This window comes from Mustela nivalis (genome assembly GCF_964662115.1).
Source record: "Mustela nivalis genome assembly, contig: HAP1_SCAFFOLD_1653, whole genome shotgun sequence".
NCBI lineage: Eukaryota > Metazoa > Chordata > Mammalia > Carnivora > Mustelidae > Mustela > Mustela nivalis.
This window is the reverse complement of record NW_028135011.1, coordinates 43,711-62,669: the sequence shown is the minus strand read 5'-3', so window position 1 is coordinate 62,669 and position 18,959 is coordinate 43,711. Positions and strand designations below refer to the sequence as shown.

General features: G+C 38.0%; 2 pseudogenes across 2 annotated transcripts in view; both read right to left on the bottom strand.

Annotated features, from left to right (window-relative positions):
* Nucleotides 1-3,845: 3,845 nt before the first annotated feature.
* LOC309857983 (ATP-dependent zinc metalloprotease YME1L1-like) overlaps nucleotides 3,846-18,959 on the bottom strand; it is a 34,266-nt pseudogene continuing 19,152 nt past the window's right edge. The window contains exons 9-15 of the transcript in view: nucleotides 9,918-9,922; nucleotides 9,625-9,780; nucleotides 8,909-9,060; nucleotides 8,123-8,249; nucleotides 7,956-8,030; nucleotides 7,038-7,124; nucleotides 3,846-4,544 (exon numbers count right to left, since the gene is read on the bottom strand). The product of the transcript in view is annotated as an ATP-dependent zinc metalloprotease YME1L1-like (transcript). The remainder of the gene's footprint in view (nucleotides 4,545-7,037; nucleotides 7,125-7,955; nucleotides 8,031-8,122; nucleotides 8,250-8,908; nucleotides 9,061-9,624; nucleotides 9,781-9,917; nucleotides 9,923-18,959) is intronic.
* Nucleotides 16,414-18,776, bottom strand: LOC309857987 (ras-related protein Rab-5A pseudogene; annotated as a pseudogene). The gene has a single exon. The product of its transcript is annotated as a ras-related protein Rab-5A pseudogene (transcript).

Below are 18,959 nucleotides of genomic sequence, written 5' to 3'. Positions count from 1 at the left end.
AACAACGGTAACTATGACGCCAAGCACAAATGCGCATGCGCAACTCTGAATCCGGCGTGGCTGCGCCTGCGCATAAAGGGCAGCCACTAAGGGTGCCCAAAGCACACGTGCGAGGCTCAAGCCTCACAGATCGTAGTGTGGCAGAGCCTCCGCTCGGCTCCCCGCTCCGGGGCGACGGGGCAGCGGGCCTGCGGGGCGGCGGGGCCTCCGCTCGGCTCCGGGGCGGCGGGGCGGCGGGGCGGCGGGGCGGCGGGGCGGCGGGAGGGCGGGGCCGCGGGGCCTCCGCTCTGCTTGCCGCTCCGGGGCGGCGGGGGCGGCGGGGCGGCGGGGCGGCGGGGCGGCGGGGCGGCGGGGCGGCGGGGCTTCCGCTCAGCTCCTGCTCTGGGGCTATAAATCTGAATAATAATAAAGACTCAGAGGACCTACAACAAACTAAGAAGTGTTTATTCATGAAAATTACTGAAGTTTGATTGGAGTTGTGAGAGTCTGCTGTGCTCTCACCTCCCATGCCAGAAACCTGTCACTTAGAGAAGGGACTTGCCTGACCTGAGGCAGAGTAAGTCAAAGGGGTGGCCTCCATGCTAAGCAGACAGGGTTCTCTAGCCTGAGGTTGCAATGCTGTTTGGTAACAGTAGCAAGGTACTTAACTGTAAGCTCTGAGAGGTCAGAGAGCCATCTGAATGTGATAAGCACTATACATAAACTCCAGGTTTACCCAAGGCATGCAGTTGAAACTGAAGCTGGTTCAAGCCACCCACATACCCATGGTTGCCAAGCCATGCACATATACGCAAAGAAGCAAAAAGCTTGTTAGCAAAAACCAGGCAGCCTTGAAAATGACCCAAGTGTTGAATGGACTTAGAAGCCCACACAGATCCATCAGCAGAGGAGAAAGCATGAATAATGGGGTCTGCACACAACATCTGCCCAATCGTTGGCTAAATGTGAAAGGATGCAGGCACAGCAGCAACATGTAGGAAGCAAGACTTAAAAATTTAAGAAATGAACAGAGACATCAATGGCTGCACACTGCAGGAGAGACAGACTTCATAAATTTACTGGAGGCAAGTTATTAAGCAGAACAAGACAACCCCCTGGGGTGGAAATCAGAACCCCTAATTGCTACATTACCTGAAATTCAACAAGATTATAAAACAAAGGGACAAGAAAGGTGACCCTTACTACAAAAAGCATTAAGGAGAAACCATCTAAGTATTTCCAGATGGTAGATTCAGCAAAGATTTAAAAGCAGCTACATGGACATGGTCAAAGACGAATGGAAATAGTGCTGAAAACCATGATGAAAATGACACATGAAGAGTCTCAATAAAAAGATACAGGGGTGCCTGGGTGGCTCAGTGGGTTAAGCCTCTACCTTCAGCTCAGATCATGATCTCAGGATCCTGGGAACGAGGCCCACATTGGGCCCTCTGCTCAGCAGGGAGCCTGCTTCCCCCTCTCTCTCTGCCTGTCTATATGCCTACTTATGATCTCTCTGTCAAATAAGCCTTTAAAAAATAAAAATTTAAATTTAAAAAAAATACAAAGTAAAAGAATTGAATGAGAACTTACAGCTGAAAAATACAGTACCTGCAATGGAAAATTCAACTGATTTGAGATGACAGGAGAATCAGTGAACTTGAAGAATCAACAGAAATTACTCAATCTCAAGCAGAGAGGTAGAAAAAAAAAAAAAAACAATAAAGAAAATGAACAAAGCCTGAGACCAGATCAACGATAAGGAGATCCCCAGAAGGAAGACAGAAAAGGATTAATAAATATATTTGAAGAAGCAATTGCCAAAAATTGCTTAAATTTGATGAAAACCTAATCTGCAGATCCATGAAGCCCAGTAAATCCTAACCAGGAAATAGACAAGGACATCCACACCTAAACGTGTCATCATGGGGTCAAACCGCTAAAATCAAGGATAAGCAAATGAACACAAAACCTTGAAATCTGCAAGAGAAAAAAACCAACCTATCACAAAAGGAGACCAAAATTATGATTAACAGCTGACTTCTTACAAAAAAATAATGGAAGCTAGGAGTCTATGGCATAACATAATCTAAATGATTACAGATTTTTAAAAAAGGCAACCATGTATTCTATATCCAGCAAAACTATTCTTAAAAAAAAACAAAGGCAAAAATAAATGACATTCCCAGAGAAAGACTGTGGAAAGAAGAGTCTATAAAGCACTAGTTATGTCACTGTATTGTTGAGTTGCTGTAACATGCACAGATATAACATATGACACTAGGAGCACAGAGAAGAAAATGAGATCTACTGAAACAAAGTTCCCACATTTGACCAGAATTAGAGTAGACTGACAAGATGCACACAGTCATACCTAGATCAATCACTAAGATCTAACTCAAAAAAGGAGGAACAGAAGAATCTCTTGGGATATGAGAAAACCAGGAAAGAAAAAGCAAAGTGGGAAGTGAAGAAACAAGTATATCAAAACTAAATCTGAATTAACTAAACACTCCACTAAACAGAGATTGTCAATTGGATTTTTAAAAAGCAAGATTGATAAAGAACTTGTGTTCAGAATATATGATCTCTTACACCACATAATAAGACAACCCAAAAGGGACAGTGAGGGTGCTCTGAATGGATGTTTCTCCAAAGAAAATATACACACGGCCAATAAAACAGGAGAGGATATCACTAGTGTAGCTAACCGTATGTTAATCCATGAGGTATTATTTCATTCACACCAGAATGACTCTCTAAGAATGACATTTTTATCAAAAAGTCTCTAAGAATATGCTGTAGAAGATACGGAGAATGATGCATTTCATCAGGTCCGTAAAAAGGTAAACAGAAACTTACTACATGACCCAGCAACTTCTACCCCAGAAGTCTGTCTAGGATAAATAAAAACCTGCATCCACACAAAGACATGTATACACACAGGGAGAAGGAAGGAAGGAGAGAGTGACAGGGAAGGATGAAAGAGGAGAGAAAGGGGAAAGGGAAGTGGCCAATTAAAAAATGGGATAATGAATCTGGACCAAAGGTACACGGGGTTCCTTGTATTATTCAAGTAACATTTCTATAAGTTTGAAATTAGATCAAGATTTAAAGCTACCAAAAAAAAAAAAAGAGGCAAGATACTGTATAGCAAACTCCCTCTATCAACTTCTTCAATTAAGACCATATACAGCTTAAAAGTTATTAGAAAACTGTAGGTAATTTTAATAAAATCACTTCAAGAATATAATCTGGTTGCAAAGCCAATACAATGAGCTCTAAAATAATTCTCTATTCAGTTAAATAAAGTCATCTGTAAATCCTGTAACAACATGTTCATATTCACAAAATCTGAATGAAAAGCAAATATGATTTTCCATAACCAGGAGGGTAATAAAATTCACTTTGAAAGGACTGAGATTTGGGGTTAATCTTTTAATACCAAGCAAAATTGTATAGTTATTCAGATTTTGAAGTGACTTGCTTTTTATTTAACAAAATATTTGCTGCTCTGAAATAAATTTCATTAGAAAGAATGATGATGTATAAAACAACAACAACAAAAAAAGACCATGAAAATACAAGCTGCATTTCTAAAAGGATGTAATCATTTAAATTTTGATTAAATCTGTACATTTACAATTCTATCTTAGATAGACAAAAACAGAACTATTTTTTATATGGACAATCGGGAGCACAATAATTAAGTGCATCTTAATGAAGGTTCCACTGACCTATATAGAAATATGCTTCACTTGAGCCAAACGGCAGCCTTTCTTCATCAAAGATAAATGGTACTATATAAAAACAAAGATAAGCCTTTGATAATTTTACGTTGCCAAGTAAAAGTACTTCCCAAGAGCTAAAGGCACAATTTTTATTTACATCTAGTAGAGGAACCAACCATAAAATCATTACTTATTTTCAACTGAATAACTGATTAACATTTCTCAAATAAGCTTCTTCCAGTCCTAGTAGTTCTTTATTTTTCTTAACACATTTGCTAGGTTGATAATTTACCATAGGTGTCATCATGAGAATAACCAGAATTAGATTAAATGTGAAAAAAGAGAGGCAAAGTGTTTCACACTCTTGAGTGATACCAAGGCAAGAATGGGAGAAAAGCATCGCAAAAGGAGACTACGGAAATGCTACTTATATATTCCTGCAGCAAAACCAGCAATGCATCCATTTTAAAAGTTATCATCTTCGGGGCGCCTGGGTGGCTCAGTGGGTTGGGCCTCTGCCTTCGGCTCGGGTCATGATCTCAGAGTCCTGGGATCGAGAGCCCCGCATCAGGCTCTCTGCTCAGCAGGGAGCCTGCTTCCTCCTCTCTCTCTGCCTGCCTCTCTGCCTGCTTGTGATCTCTGCCAAATAAATAAATAAAATCTTTAAAAAAAAAAAAGAATTAAAAGTTATCATCTCACTACCAATTTCTTTCCCTCAAGAACAATTTGAATCTCTTTGGCATCCAAAGTCTCATAAGTTAGTAAAGCTTCTGCTAGATTCTTACGCTCTTTTGCATGAGTCTTCAAGATACGTTTCGCTCGTTCTTATGAGTCCTGAAATGACAAAAAGGAGGTATCTAAGAGGCAGAAAACGTAGTAGAAGCAAAAAGCATAAAAAGTATATGCCTTTAAAAAAGTGAACTATATTCATTTCTATTTATAAAAGATAAAAGCATGAAGCTCTTTTTAAAAATTAACATAGAATGTATTATTTGCCCCAGGGGTACGGGCTTGTGAATCATCAGGCTTACACATTTCACAGCACTCACCATAGCATATACTCTCCCCGCTGTCCAGAACCAGCCACCCGATCCCTCCCCCCACCTCCCCCCAACAACCCTCAGTTTGTTTTATGAGATTGAGTCTCTTAAGGCATGGAGCTTTTAAACACCAGCATGAAGCCTACTTGATTAATTGATTGATAGATAAGGCAACCTTGGTTCTCAAAGATTAGTTTCATACTTGGAAATGTTCTATTTTAACCTCAAAATGTATCACATGGATAAGTGAGGACTACTTAGACAGATATACTTAAAGATACATAAATATATACTAAACTTATCTGTTTTTCTATTCTTATTTGGTAACAACTTACCTCTCAGTCAGTGACCACTATATCACTGTAAAATGAGTTTAACAACACCAAGAAGCATACGTCATATAAAAATAACACAATTATTAAAAATAAAGATCCTTAGACATTCTGAACAAAACTGTTATGGTCAAGTGAAATATCAAATTAAAGAGAACATATAAAGTATTATAAATATGTCATGGAATATTGAAACTAAAAACCTAGGATGAATTAGTATTAACTTTATAAACTCCATTGGAATGAAACCCGTACACTGTAACATGTGAGACTATGCTAAGGTTTTTATATCTTTAAGTTTCATATACATTTGAACCTAAAACGTATACTAAGCATCATTTTCCTTAATAACAATGTAAGTGTGCCATCTAGTGGAAAGAGTACCTAACGCCCTCGCAAGCTTAACATTTCAGAAAAGGATTAAGAGCAAAGAAAGAGTATTTCCAATGCTCTAATACTAGAAGAGATAATTTACTCAAGATAACATAAACATTAAAAAAAGGAATAAAGATCCAGGCAAGGGAGAGAGAATTCCTCTTCTGAAACACCTTCTAAACCTTTCCAACATATAAACTTTTCATAAACTTAAAGACTTTAAAGCTTTTACCTCCTTGAGTTAATCAAAACCTGGCCCTCCTGGGGACACTCTGAATCCCTCGACTGACAGCTACTGATTCCCTCCTATCCCAGATCTTTCAGAGTAAAGAGGTGAGACCATGGCTCCCCTCACCACTGACAGACGATTACTTTACCATCCTCTTCTATAAAGCATGATTTCTTTGAAGTTTACACCATCTGACTTCAACATCCTTTATTCAGCCATCTACAACCCTAATTCCAGTTCTCATTCACTAGACTTTCTGCCACGTAGCTCAGTCTTTTCCATTCCAAGACCTGCCTTCATGTACATCCAAATGGAATGCACATATCCAACCTCTGCACTAAGCACCAGACCCACGTATCCCTCCCCACGTGAAATTTTCACTAAGACACCTCAAATTCAGGAGCTGAGCTGGTTAAGTGTCTGCCTTCAGCTCTGGTCATGATCCCAGAGTCCAGGGATCGTGCCCCACATCAGGCTCCCTGCTCAACAGGGATATCTGCTTCTCCCTCTGCCCCTCATGCACCCCACTTTATGCTCATGCTCTCTCGCTCTCTCTCAAATAAACAAGTAAAACCTTAAAAAAAGTAAACACTTCAAATTCAATATGTATAAAACTCAGCTTGTAATCTACACACTTCCCCAACTTAGGTCATCATCAGTGGTTTCTCAGTCAATGGCACACAACTAGATGGCACCAGGCAGAAATCGAGAACACAGCTTTGTTACGTAATTTAGCTGCACTCTCACCCAAATATCAGAAAGGCATTCGATTCCACTAGATCAGAATCTCTTGAATGCTTTCATTTTTCTCAATTTCCCCTCTCACTGCCCTAATCCAAGCATCTGCACTGCCTTAAGCAGATTACACAGAACCTACTCACTCATCTCACTGAATTGACGCTCACGTACTCTGTACTGGACCCTGCAATCAAAAAGGCTTTTGTTTTCAAAGACCTTTATGCTTCATTCTCAGTGTATGTACACAGCGAGGCACAAAGCAACTAATATTTGTGGAATAAAATATGTTTCAGAGTGAAAAACTAATAAAGATTCAAATAATCAAATATCCTCCCTATTCTAACAACACTATCGTTTTACAGATGATGTAGAATATTTAAAATTACTGATATTGACAGTTCCTAGCCTATGGCCACAATAAAATAAAGATTCAGTCTATGACCAGAGGCTCCCAACTACATACTGAAATCGTGGCTTCAATGGTGCACTCATTCTCTTGATTATATATAGTGACAGCTCTACACAGGGGATAACCATTATCTTCTGGTAGCACCTATTTAGGCACATTAATGACTAGACAGATGAATAAGCACAGAAAAAAAGGAATTATTACCCTTAGAAGGATTCTAATTTCTTGTTCAATAGCAGATTGAGTTTCTGGACTCAGTTTCCCAGTATCACTGTAGATCATAACTCCAAGCTAAAACAAATGAAAAGAAAGAAATTGAACAGAAACACCCGAAACCACTAATGCATGTAAACAGAGGAAGTACTATCCTATACTTAAGGAAACCTCATCAAGGGCAAGGAAGAAATTCAGGATACAAATTTCATCATTCTTCTGAAAGTGTAAGACTAAAAAGCATGAACAAGAGAGAAACTTTAAAATCCCAAGTATGGTTCTGAGTACCTTCTTAGAAAACCTTTGCCACTATTCTAAATCCAGAAATCCACAATGTAGTTACTAGAAGTGCTGTATGAAGCCACAGTGATAACGTAGGAGAGTGAAATACATGGGAAGGGCAAAGTAAGCAAGCTCAGCAAACAGAAGTTTTATGTCATATGAACAGAAACAGGATATCTTATCGTTTGCTTAACTCATGACATACTACTATTGTCCAAGCAGCAAGAATGGAAAGTGAATACTATACTTTAGCACTCAAAAAAAAAAAAAAAGTTTAGTTTAGAATGAGCTGTGACAAATCTACTCGGAATGAGAGGGGGAAAGTAAATGTTACCAGTTTATAACAAGAACCCTCTCTCCTAAGGTGCCTGGGGTAGCTCAGTGGGTTAAGAGACTCACTTCAGCTCCAGTCATGGTGCCGGCGTCCTAGGATCAAGTCCTGCACTGGGCTCCCTGCTCAGCTGGGAGTCTGCTTCTCCCTCTGACCATCCCCCCTCTCATGCACGCTCTCTCCAATAAAATAAATAAATAAAATAAAGTCTCAAGAATAAAAAAAGAACCCTGTCTCATAAGGAGACACTTGGCAAATCATTTGATACATGAGGGAGGGGTAAAATTAGCTATTCCCTTTTCGCTCATTCCAAATTTTGGTAACCATCCGCTTTGCAATTTTGGCTGCATTATCAAAATCACTGGAAGCCCCTAAAATTTAAAAATATACATAGACTCAATATTTTAAAATATTTTTATATCAGCAAGCACAATATGAACTAAAGCCATTCTTTACAGCCAACCTGTTGTGATATGGTCAGTTCCAAAAATAATCTCCTCAGCCCCTCTTCTTCCCATACTAACATCCATCTGCACAAGCAGCTGAGCTCTAGTTTCATTCCATCTGTCATTCTCAGGCAAGAGGGACACCTAGACAATTGGAAACAAAGAAAAACTCCAGACACAGTTGGAAATATTTACATTAATGATTAGAATTATCATCTGGCTCTTGCTATAGCACTTAATGTCATGATGCTGACAGTTCAGACATTTAGTAGAGTTGGTCTCAGAGACTAATGACAAAACTGGCATTATACAAAGGAAGAAAAATTCCTTACAAAGCAAAAGTTCATTTTACATGTCATAGCTCTATAACCCTGCAATAGGATAATGCTGCAAGAGGATGGACTTGTACACAGGTGCTGTAAAGGGCTTAAAATGTCTATCGTTAGAAAGATAAGAAAATGAAACTTGTACTCAGTGAGAAAAATCTTAAAGGACTATGGAACCACTAACCTAATTTCTTTGTGGAGGGAAAAAAGCAGTGACATATTTAAGAATGATACTTTGTTGTCATTCAAGACTTAAATTTCATCATGTAGATATATAATATTTGAATTCTTAGTATTCTTTATTAGCATATAAGTTCATGAGTATCTCTGATCTCACAATGGTTCAGAATGTTAAAGAAGAAAGTTATCAGCAAACTTAGAACTTAGTTGAATTTTCTTTTAAATTGTTTTCCTCAACAGTTTCCTACAGCTTTTAGAGAGTGTTATTTTAAGGAAAAGAGGGGGAAAAAAAGATACATGTCCAGGTGTTGGCCCTCTTGGCATGATTGTAGCTTTGTTGATAGGCATTGCGTCCTTAGTGTAATATGCAATAATAGCATGAGCGGATTCGTGATATCCTGTGATGGTTTTGTTTTTATTGTCAATCTCCATGCTTCTACATTCATGCCCTAAGGATAAAAATTTAATTGAATAAAATCATTCCATTAGTAAGGTATATTTAGATGAATGAAACCCACTTGCCTTTAAGCAATTCTTAGAGTGACATGACTTAATATCATTAATAAGTTATTTTAAACCAAAATAAGTTGCCAACTGACAATCAAATTTGTAAGAGCTGTCCTCTTACTCCTTACTATCAACCAGGAAAGTTTAATCCTATTTCCAGAAAATAAATTTAAACAAGAAATGTCACAACGAAATTGTTCTGAAGTTCATTCAAGATTTAAAATCAAATACTTAAAATTAGAAAAATTTTTCTTTTATCAGTACAATTATTCTTTTATCAGCTATACCAGACAAGAGTAAACACATAGGCACCCCCTGCCCCCAAACTGTATAATCATATAAACTGTATTTGTTCTGTAAGAGGCCCAGTTGTGTGGCTACTTTGGAGTAAATATTTTCTTGCTCCTATAACTTTCTTTATTATAACACTTTTCTCAAAAAGAATTTATTCTCTAATATAATGAACAGTGTAAGACAGGGAAAATGAAAAAGAAAAAAGAACCTACCCATTAGAATTTTATCTTTGGAAAACTCTAGTTCCTTCATGGTAACCATTTCTTTTCCATCAAGAGCTGCCTTTAATGCAGACTGGTTCACAAGATTCTCCAACTCTGCTCCAGAAAAGCCAACAGTACCTCGAGCTACAATTTCTGGATCCACAGCTATGTAGATAAACACAATATTAAAATTCCAAAATGACTCTTCACAAATGACTCATATTCCAAAAGAAAAAAGAAAATAACTATCCTGAACTAGAACTTAAAATATTTATATCACTGTAACTACAAAATAAACTTACTTTTTCTAAAGGAAAACCAAAATTGCCATTAAATAAATCATTAAAATCCCATTAGGACACATCACAAAAGTTCTTAAATTTAGACAACTTTGTGAAAAATAAAGAAATGCAGAGTTGCCAGACATGATTTATAAATCTTTAAATTATAACCTAAACTGTTATTAGCCTAAGCACAGCTGAAAACATTCAGAAAACATTTTGTTTTCTGAATTTCATCTTGAAATACTTTATACTTAAGTGTTTAGTATTATATGTACCTTTATAAAAGCTACCCCTATTAAAGGAAACATACCAGGCTTTTTTTAAAAGATTTTATTTACTTTTATTTGAGAGAGAGAGAGCATGAGAGGGGAGAATGTCAGAGGGAGAAGCTCCCTCATGGAGATGGGAGCCCGATGTGGGACTCGATCCTGGGACTCCAGGATCGTGACCTGAGCTGAAGGCAGTCACTTAACCTACAGAGCCACCCAGGTGCCCCAACATATCAGGTTTTATAAATTGATTCACCTGTCCTTGAAAATACTAGAGCTTAATTTAATAGCTGCATTTATTACTCAAGTGGGTCCATAATATTTTCCTATGTTTTGTTTTACAGTTTGCTTCTTTTTGGTCCAAAGTGATGACATTTTATGTGCTTTTTCTATTATTTCATATTTTACATTCATCTAAAACCACTTATATTTATCTTCAACAATTATCTAAATATTCTCAAGAAAACATTCCTTTTTAAAAAAAGAATTTTTTTGAAAATTGCTAAATTTTGTCAATCCCATTTACAATTGCACCCAAACCCATAAGATACCTAGAAAAAAACTCAACCAAAGAGGCAAAGAATCTATACTCAGAAAACTATAAAGTACTCATGAAAAAAATTGAGGAAGACACAAAGAAATGGAAAAATATTCCATGCTCATGGATTGGAAGAACAAATATTGTGAAAATGTCTATGCTACCTCAAGCAATCTACACATTTAATGCAATCCCTATCAAAATACCATCCATTTTTTTCTAAGAAAGAAAACAAATAATCCTAAAATTTATATGGAATCAGAAAAGACCTCGAATAGACAAAGGAATATTGAAAAAGAAAGCCAAAGTTGGTGGCATCATGATTCCAGACTTCAAGCTCTCTTACAAAGCTGTCATCATCAAGATAGTATGGTACTGGCACAAAAACAGACACATAGATCAATGGAACAGAATAGAGAGCCCAGAAATAGACCCTCGACTCTATGGTCAACTAATCTTCAACAAAGCAGGAAAGAATGTCCACTGGAAAAAAGACAGCCTCTTCAACAAATGGTGTTCGGAAAATTGGACAGTCACATGCAGAAAAAGGACTATTTCCTTACACCACACATGAAAATAGACTCAAAATGGATGAAGGACCTCAATGTGAGAAAGGAATCCACCCAATCCTTGAGGAGAACACAGGCAGCAACCTCTTTGACCTCAGCCACAGCAACTTCTTCCTAGGCACATCGCCAAAGGCAAGGGAAGCAAGGGCAAAAATGAACTATTAGGACATCATCAAGATCAAAAGCTTTTGCACAGCAAAGGAAACAGTCAACAAAACCAAAAAGACAACTGGCAGAATGGGAGAAAATATTTGCAAACAACATATAAGACAAAGGGCTAGAATCCAAAATCTATAAAGGGCTCAGCAAACTCAACACCCAAAGGACAAATAATCCAATCAAGAAATGGGCAGAGGACATGAACAGACATTTCTGCAAAGAGACATCCAGATGGCCAACAGACACATGAAAAAATGCTCCACATCACTTGGCATCAGGGAAATACAAATCAAAACCACAATGAGATACCACCTCACACCAGTCAGAATGGCTAAAATTAGCAAGTCAGGAAATGACAGATGCTGGCGAGGATGTGGAGAAAGGAACCCTCCTACACTGTTGGTGGAATGCAAGCTGGTGCAACCACTCTGGAAAACAGCATGGAGGTTTCTTAAAAAGCAGAAAATAGAGCTACCGTATGACCCAGTGATGGCACCACTGGGTATATACCCTAAAGATATAAACGTGGTGCTCCAAAGGGACACGTGCACCCGAATGTTTATAGCAGCAATGTCCACAATAGCCAAACTATGGAAAGAACCTAGATGTCCATCAACAGATGAATGGATCAAGAAGATGTGTCATATATATATATATACATATATATATATATGTATATATATATTGCATCCACCAAAAGAAATGAAATCTTGCCATTTGTGATGACATGAATGGAACTAGAGGGTATTATGCTTGGCGAAATAAGTCAATGAGAGAAGGACAACTATCAGAGATCTCCCTGATATGAGAAAGTGGAGATGCAATGTGGGGGATTTGGGGGATAGGAACAGAATAAATGAAACAAGATGGGATCAGGAGGGAGACAAACCATAAAAGACTCAATCTCACAAAATAGGCTGAGCATTGCTGGGGTGGGGGGGTCGGGAGAGGGTGAGGGGGTTATGGACATTAGGGAGGGTATGTGCTATGGTGAGTGCTGTGAAATGTGTAAACCTGATGATTCACATACCTGTACCCCTGGGGATAAAAATACATTATATGTTTATTTAATAATTTAAAAATAAATAAATAAATAAATTATAGATTTTTAAACTAAAATTACTAAACTTAATTTATTATTTTAATTGTTTATTTTATATTTAATCATTTCATTCATTTATAGTTATAATAATTTATTTATATTTAATCATTTTATTTATTTATTTAATCTGTTAATTAAACTCTTTTTTTAATTTATTTTTAAAATTTCTTTTCAATGTTTCAGGATTCATTGTTTATACACCACACCCCGTGCTCCATGCTATACATGCCCTCCATAATACCCACCACAGGGCTCACCCAACCTCCCACCTCCTCCCCTCCAAAATCTTCAGTTTGTTTCTCAGAGTCCACAGGCTCTCATGGTTCATATCCCCCTCCAGTTTCCCCCAATTCCCTTCTCTCCATCTCCCCATGTCCTCCGTGTTACTCCTTATGCTTCACAAATAAGCAAAATCTTATGATAGTTGACTCTCTCTGCTTGACTTATTTTACTTAGCATCATCTCTACCAGTCCCATCCAACAAAAGTTGCTTATTCATCCTTTCTGATGGAGGCACAATACTCCATAGTGTATATGGAACACCTCTTCTTTATCCATTTGTCCACTGAAGGGCATCTTGGTTCTTTCCACAGTTTGGTGACTGTGGCCATTGCTGCTATGAACATTGGGGTACAGATGGCACTTCTTTTCACCACATGTGTATCTTTGGGGTAAATACCCAGTAGTGCAATTACATAGTCATCGGGAAGCTCTATTTTTAATTTCTTAAGGAATCTCCACACTGTTCTCCAAAGTGGCTGTACCAACTTGCATTCCCACCAACAGTGTAAGAGGGTTCCCCTTTCTTCACATCTTCTCCAACACAAGTTGTTTACTGTCTTGTTAATTTTGGCCATTCTAACTGGTGTAAGGTGGTATCTCAATGTGGTTTTGATTAGAATTTCCGTGATGGCTAGTGATGATAAACATTTTCTCATGTGTCTGTTAGCCATTTGTATGTCTTCTTTGGAGAAGTGTCTGTTCATGTCTTCTGCCTGTTTTTTGACCTGATTGTCTGTTTTGTGTGTATTGAGTTTGAGTTTGAGTTTATAGATCTTGGATATCAGCCCTTAGTCTGTACTGTTGTTTTTGAATACATTATCTTGTTTCATGGGTTGCCTCCTACTTTTGTTGGAGGCAACCAGCTTTGCTGTGACAAAGCTTTTGATTTTGATGAAGTCCTCCAAATTCTTTTTTGCTTTTGTTTCCTTTCCCTTTGGAGACATGTCTTGAAAGAAGTTGCTGTGGCCAATGTTGAAGGAGTTACCTTGACATGTTCTGATTTAGGATATTGATAGAGTCCTTCCTCATGTTAAGACCTTTCATATATGTGTTTATATTTGTATATGGCATAAGAGAGTCATCAAGCTTCATTCTTCTGTACATAGATGTCCAGTTTTCCCAACACCATTTATTGAAGAGACTGTCTTTTTTTCCACTAAACATTTTTTCCTGCTTTGTTGAAGATTATCGACCATGGAGTTGTGGGTCCATATCTGACACTCTGAAGACAAGATGAAAAGATAACGACAACCAGAAGCTAGATGGAGCTTTGTGGTTTTTTCCACTTATTATCTGTTTTATAATTGTTCATATTTTCTTTATTACTTTTTTAATTCACAAAGATATTACATGTTTTCAGTGACAAGTATAACCATAGGGGGACAATAAAAAAAGTTAAGATTCTGAACACACACTTGGATAGACATGGCTTTGATTTCTATATATACAAACATATATCATCTATAGCTATACAGAGCATTAGATAATACATAAAGTAGGATATGTAATATATATAGATAGATAGATTATAGTATTTTGTAAGAATTTATATCCATTAATTTGAACTTTGCTTTTAAATTTTTACTAAGACTATAGATCTTCCTTTAGCTCAGTATATATACATATATTTAATACTTCTACCAATTTTGTTTTTAAATTTAAATTCAATTAGCCAACATACCAATATATCATTAGCTTCAGATGTAGAGTTCAATCATTCATCAGCTGTGTATAACACCCAGTGCTCATCACGTCAAGTGTCTGCCTTAATCCCCATCCCCTAACCACCTCCCTTCCAGAAACCCTAGGTTTGTTTCCTATGGTTAAGAGTCTCTCATGGTTTTTAAATTAGAATTATTTTATCACTGACACTATAAAATTGTAAGTGCCTAATGCTTAAAAATGTGTTTGTTAGAACAAAAATACTTTTGCTTTAAGACACATGAAAAAATTTCATCATCACTAGCCATCAGGGAGATTCAAATTAAAAACACATTGAGATACCACCTTACACCAGTTAGAATGGCCAAAATTAACAAGACAGGAAACAACATGTGTTGGGAGGATGTGGAGAAAGGGGAACCCTCTTACACTGTTGGCAGGAATGCAAGTTGGTGCAGCCACTTTGGAGAACAGTGTGGAGATTCCTTAAGAAATTAAAAATAGAGCTTCCCTATGACCCTGCAATTGCATTACTGGTATTTACCACAAAGATGCAGATGTAGTGAAAAGAAGGGCCATCTGTACCCCAATGTTCATAGCAGCAATGGCCACAGTCACCAAACTGTGGAAAGAACCAAGATGCCCTTCAATGGACGAATGGATAAAGATGTGGTCCATATACACTATGGAGTATTATGCCTCCATCAGAAAGGATGAATACCCAACTTTTGTATCAACATGGATGGGACTGGAAGAGATTATGCTGAGTGAAATAAGTGAAGCAGAAAGAGTCGATTATTATATGGTTTCACTTATTTGTGGAGCATAAAAAATAACACAGAGGACATGGAAGATGGAGAGGAAGGGAGTTGAGGGAAATTGGAGGGGGAGATGAACCATGAGAGACTGTGGACTCTGAAAAACCATCTGACGGTTTTGAAGGGGTGGTGGGTGGGAAGTTGGGCCAGCCTGGTGGTGGGTATCATGTAGGGCATGTATTGCATAGAGCACTGGGTGTGGTGTCTACACAATGAACTCTAGTACGCTGAAAAGTAATTTTTAAAAATAAATAAATAAAAATAAAAGTTCTAGTATCATTTGATAGATATTTTCATGTTTGGAAGAGTAAATATGATTAAATGTTGCAAGTTAATGCCTCTCATATCCATTAACATTAAATATTTGAAGATTATTATCTTGGATGGAGTTTTGTTTCTTATTTCAATTCCAGGATAGCCAACATACAGTGCTATGTTAGTTTCAGGTGTACAGTACAGTGATTCGACAATTCCACACGTCACCCACTGCTCATCACAAGTGTGTTCCTTAATCCCCATCACCTATTCCAGCCTAGACTGGCATTCTGAATATAAATATTCAGAGAACTCCTTGTAAAACATGGCTCAAGTAACAGGTTCAATAACCAGAAGGCAGAACAAAGGTTGATAGAGATAGATAGCAGGCAATCCACATAAACAAAAACATGAGAGCTAGTCGCTCTAGGAACAATAATTCTACAGCAGTCTATTATGAAAGCTACACTGTGATAGCTTCCTATCACAACTGCTTTAAGTATAGAATGTTAAACCACAGACTTAGGCAAAGATTACAAAAAAAAACTATTAGATCAAATTAAAATATGAATAACTTCACTGATAAAATTTAAAAATTTAAAACTGCTATAAATTTTATTTTAAAAATACTCTCCACCACTCCCAGACTTTTGTGATATAAAGTTGTCAGAAGATTCTTTTAACAACTTTACTGAAATTTAATTCACACATCACAGAATTCAAAGTAGATAATCCAGTGGTTTTTAATATAGTCAGATTTGTGCAATTACCAACAATCTAACTTTTTTTTTTTTTTGCTTTTTTATACCACTTTATTCCAACCTGAGCACCTCAATATAAAACTAAACACTGGTGAACTGTTTTCCTTACTAATTCTGAATTACTGTAATGTACAAGTTCTGCTAGCAGTTCAACACTTAAATAGATTAAATCATCTCTGACACATGGTAGATTTCATATAATGAAAATACCTAGAACAATTAGTGCAATATACTGAACTGATCAAAATAAAATGGACTTTGGAAAACAAGCCTGCAAGATTGTTACTAACATACTGCAATACTTATGTTACAAATTACTGGTACATTGTTTATTATGGTTCTAAGCCATGTAGGAACAGAAGCCCCTTCCTTTCAAAGGGAGAGAAAAGGAAAAATTAGCTGTTTTAGTAACTGTACATTTTGTATACTTTTAAGTAATTCTTAAATATTACAGGAAAGTAATAAACATATATGGAGACTACAGTGCAGTACCCTATTTACAGTACAGCTGAAGATCGAATTTAAAATAATCAAGTTTGAATGTACATAATTGTTAGTGCATTGACTATATTATGTCCAAAGGGAACAAAAGCTCCCTCCCTTCCCCCAAACAATAAAACCTATGTAATGGCTAGCAGTGATTAAACAGAAATCACAGACACCTGGTTCGTTCCACTTCTGCTGAAGAGCTCACCTGTTTGAAGGGAACACTATCCATTAAGATGCATTTATCAGTATTCATACTCTTAAAACAAGATGAGGTTACATTTGACTTTTTTTTAACCCCACTAAAAATATCAGGACTGGCTATACTTTAGATACCACTAATGTTCGTGTTTTCCCCCCTGAAGATGTGGGACTGTTTTCTTGTGGTTAACTTGTTAAAATGTGGAATGTACATTTTAAATATGCATACTAAGAAATTACCAGTTGCCTGAATACTGTAGCTAAGCATAAATATTTTTAGAACCTCCTTCTAAAAAAAGACTGTTTTTGAAAAGCCCAAATTAATAAGTTCCAAATCTTTTACATAGAAGTGGCTGGTTAACTGTGGGTTTACATCATCCTTTGACTCTATCCCTGGTGACGAGAAATGATTCCCTAACCGTCCAAGGAAACAAGCGTACAGGCACAACTCTCATTCCCCCCTTCTACTTCTGAAACATTAGTCAGAGGGTCACATGCATGTTATTAAAAATTAAGTTCAAAACACTTAAAATAATTCTGTATTAGAAACTTGACTCTATCATAAGTCTCTTCTTTTTGGAAGTCATACTGGGCTGTTTAAATGCTCCAATTCCACTGTCATTAACATTTAGGAAGCAGAAGAAAATTCCAGCAAGTTCAAACTGGAGGTTTAGTTACTACAACACTGACTCCTGGTTGGCTGCGTGGGTTCAGTAAGGTCTACTCCTCTTCCTCTTGCAGAATTTGCTCCTGGATTCTGTGGTTCATTCTTTGGCAACTTTTTAGCTATTGCCATGAATATTTCATTTACATTCATCGATGTTTTGGCTGATGTCTCCATGAATAATAAACTGTTGTCATCTGCATAGGACTGTGCTTCCTGGAAATCGACAGCTCTTTTATTTGCAAGGTCAGCCTTGTTTCCTGATAAAGCTATTACAATGTTAGGACTGGCTTGCCTCTGAAGTTCTTTAACCCAGTTTTTGGCTCTGGCAAAGGACTCCTCGCTTGTGATATCATATACAACTATGGCTGCTTGTGCTCCTCTGTAGTACATTGGTGCCAGGCTATGGTATCGTTCTTGACCAGCTGTATCCCATATTTCAAACTTTACTGTTGTGTCATCAAGACACACAGTTTGGGTTAGAAAAGCAGCCCCTATGGTACTCTCTTGAAATTCATGAAACCGGCCCTTCACAAAACGAAGCACTAGGCTGGATTTCCCAACAGCAGACTCTCCCAGAAGTACTAGTTTGAACTGGCATATTTTATTTCCAGTATTTGGCCCGTTGGGTCTTGTTGCTCCTCGATTAGCCATGTCCAAATTTGAAAGAAGTCCCTAATTTCAGTCTCTTAAATGAACTTCCAGGATGCAAGGTGTCCATTTTTTTCTTTCTAGATGTAGAGAAACCTGAGGCGGCAGCACGCGGAGCCGCGGGGCTGAAGCCTCCCGGCAGCAAGTCCCAGGCGTAGCCCGAGAAGAGGCTGAAGCAGTGGCGGTGGCTTAGACGGTGGCGACGCGTCTCCTCCTCAGGCCGCTCCCCTCAGACTGGACCGTGCGGGGATCGTGCCGTGGGGCCGCCCCCGTCCGGCTCCGTCTCCGCCTCTCTCCGCTCCGCCTTCCTCTTTCCTTTCTCCTCCTTCACCGCCGCCGGCGCTCGAGTTCCGACTAATTCTTCCTCCTCCTCCCTCCTCTGCCTCCTCCCCTCAGGCTAGCCGCCGGCTCCGCCGCGAACCAAAACACAAACACTCAAGTCCCAGCCCGGGAGCCACTTCCGCCGCCCCAACAATCTAACTTAAGAATATTTTGATTCCCCCACTCCAAAAGAAATCCCATAGCCACCAACAGTCACTCTTCATTCTTTCCTCCTCCTGGCAGCCACTTATCTACTCTCTGTTGCCCCCGATTTGCGGATTCTGTACATTTCACATAAACAGATCATATGTGATGTTTGGTG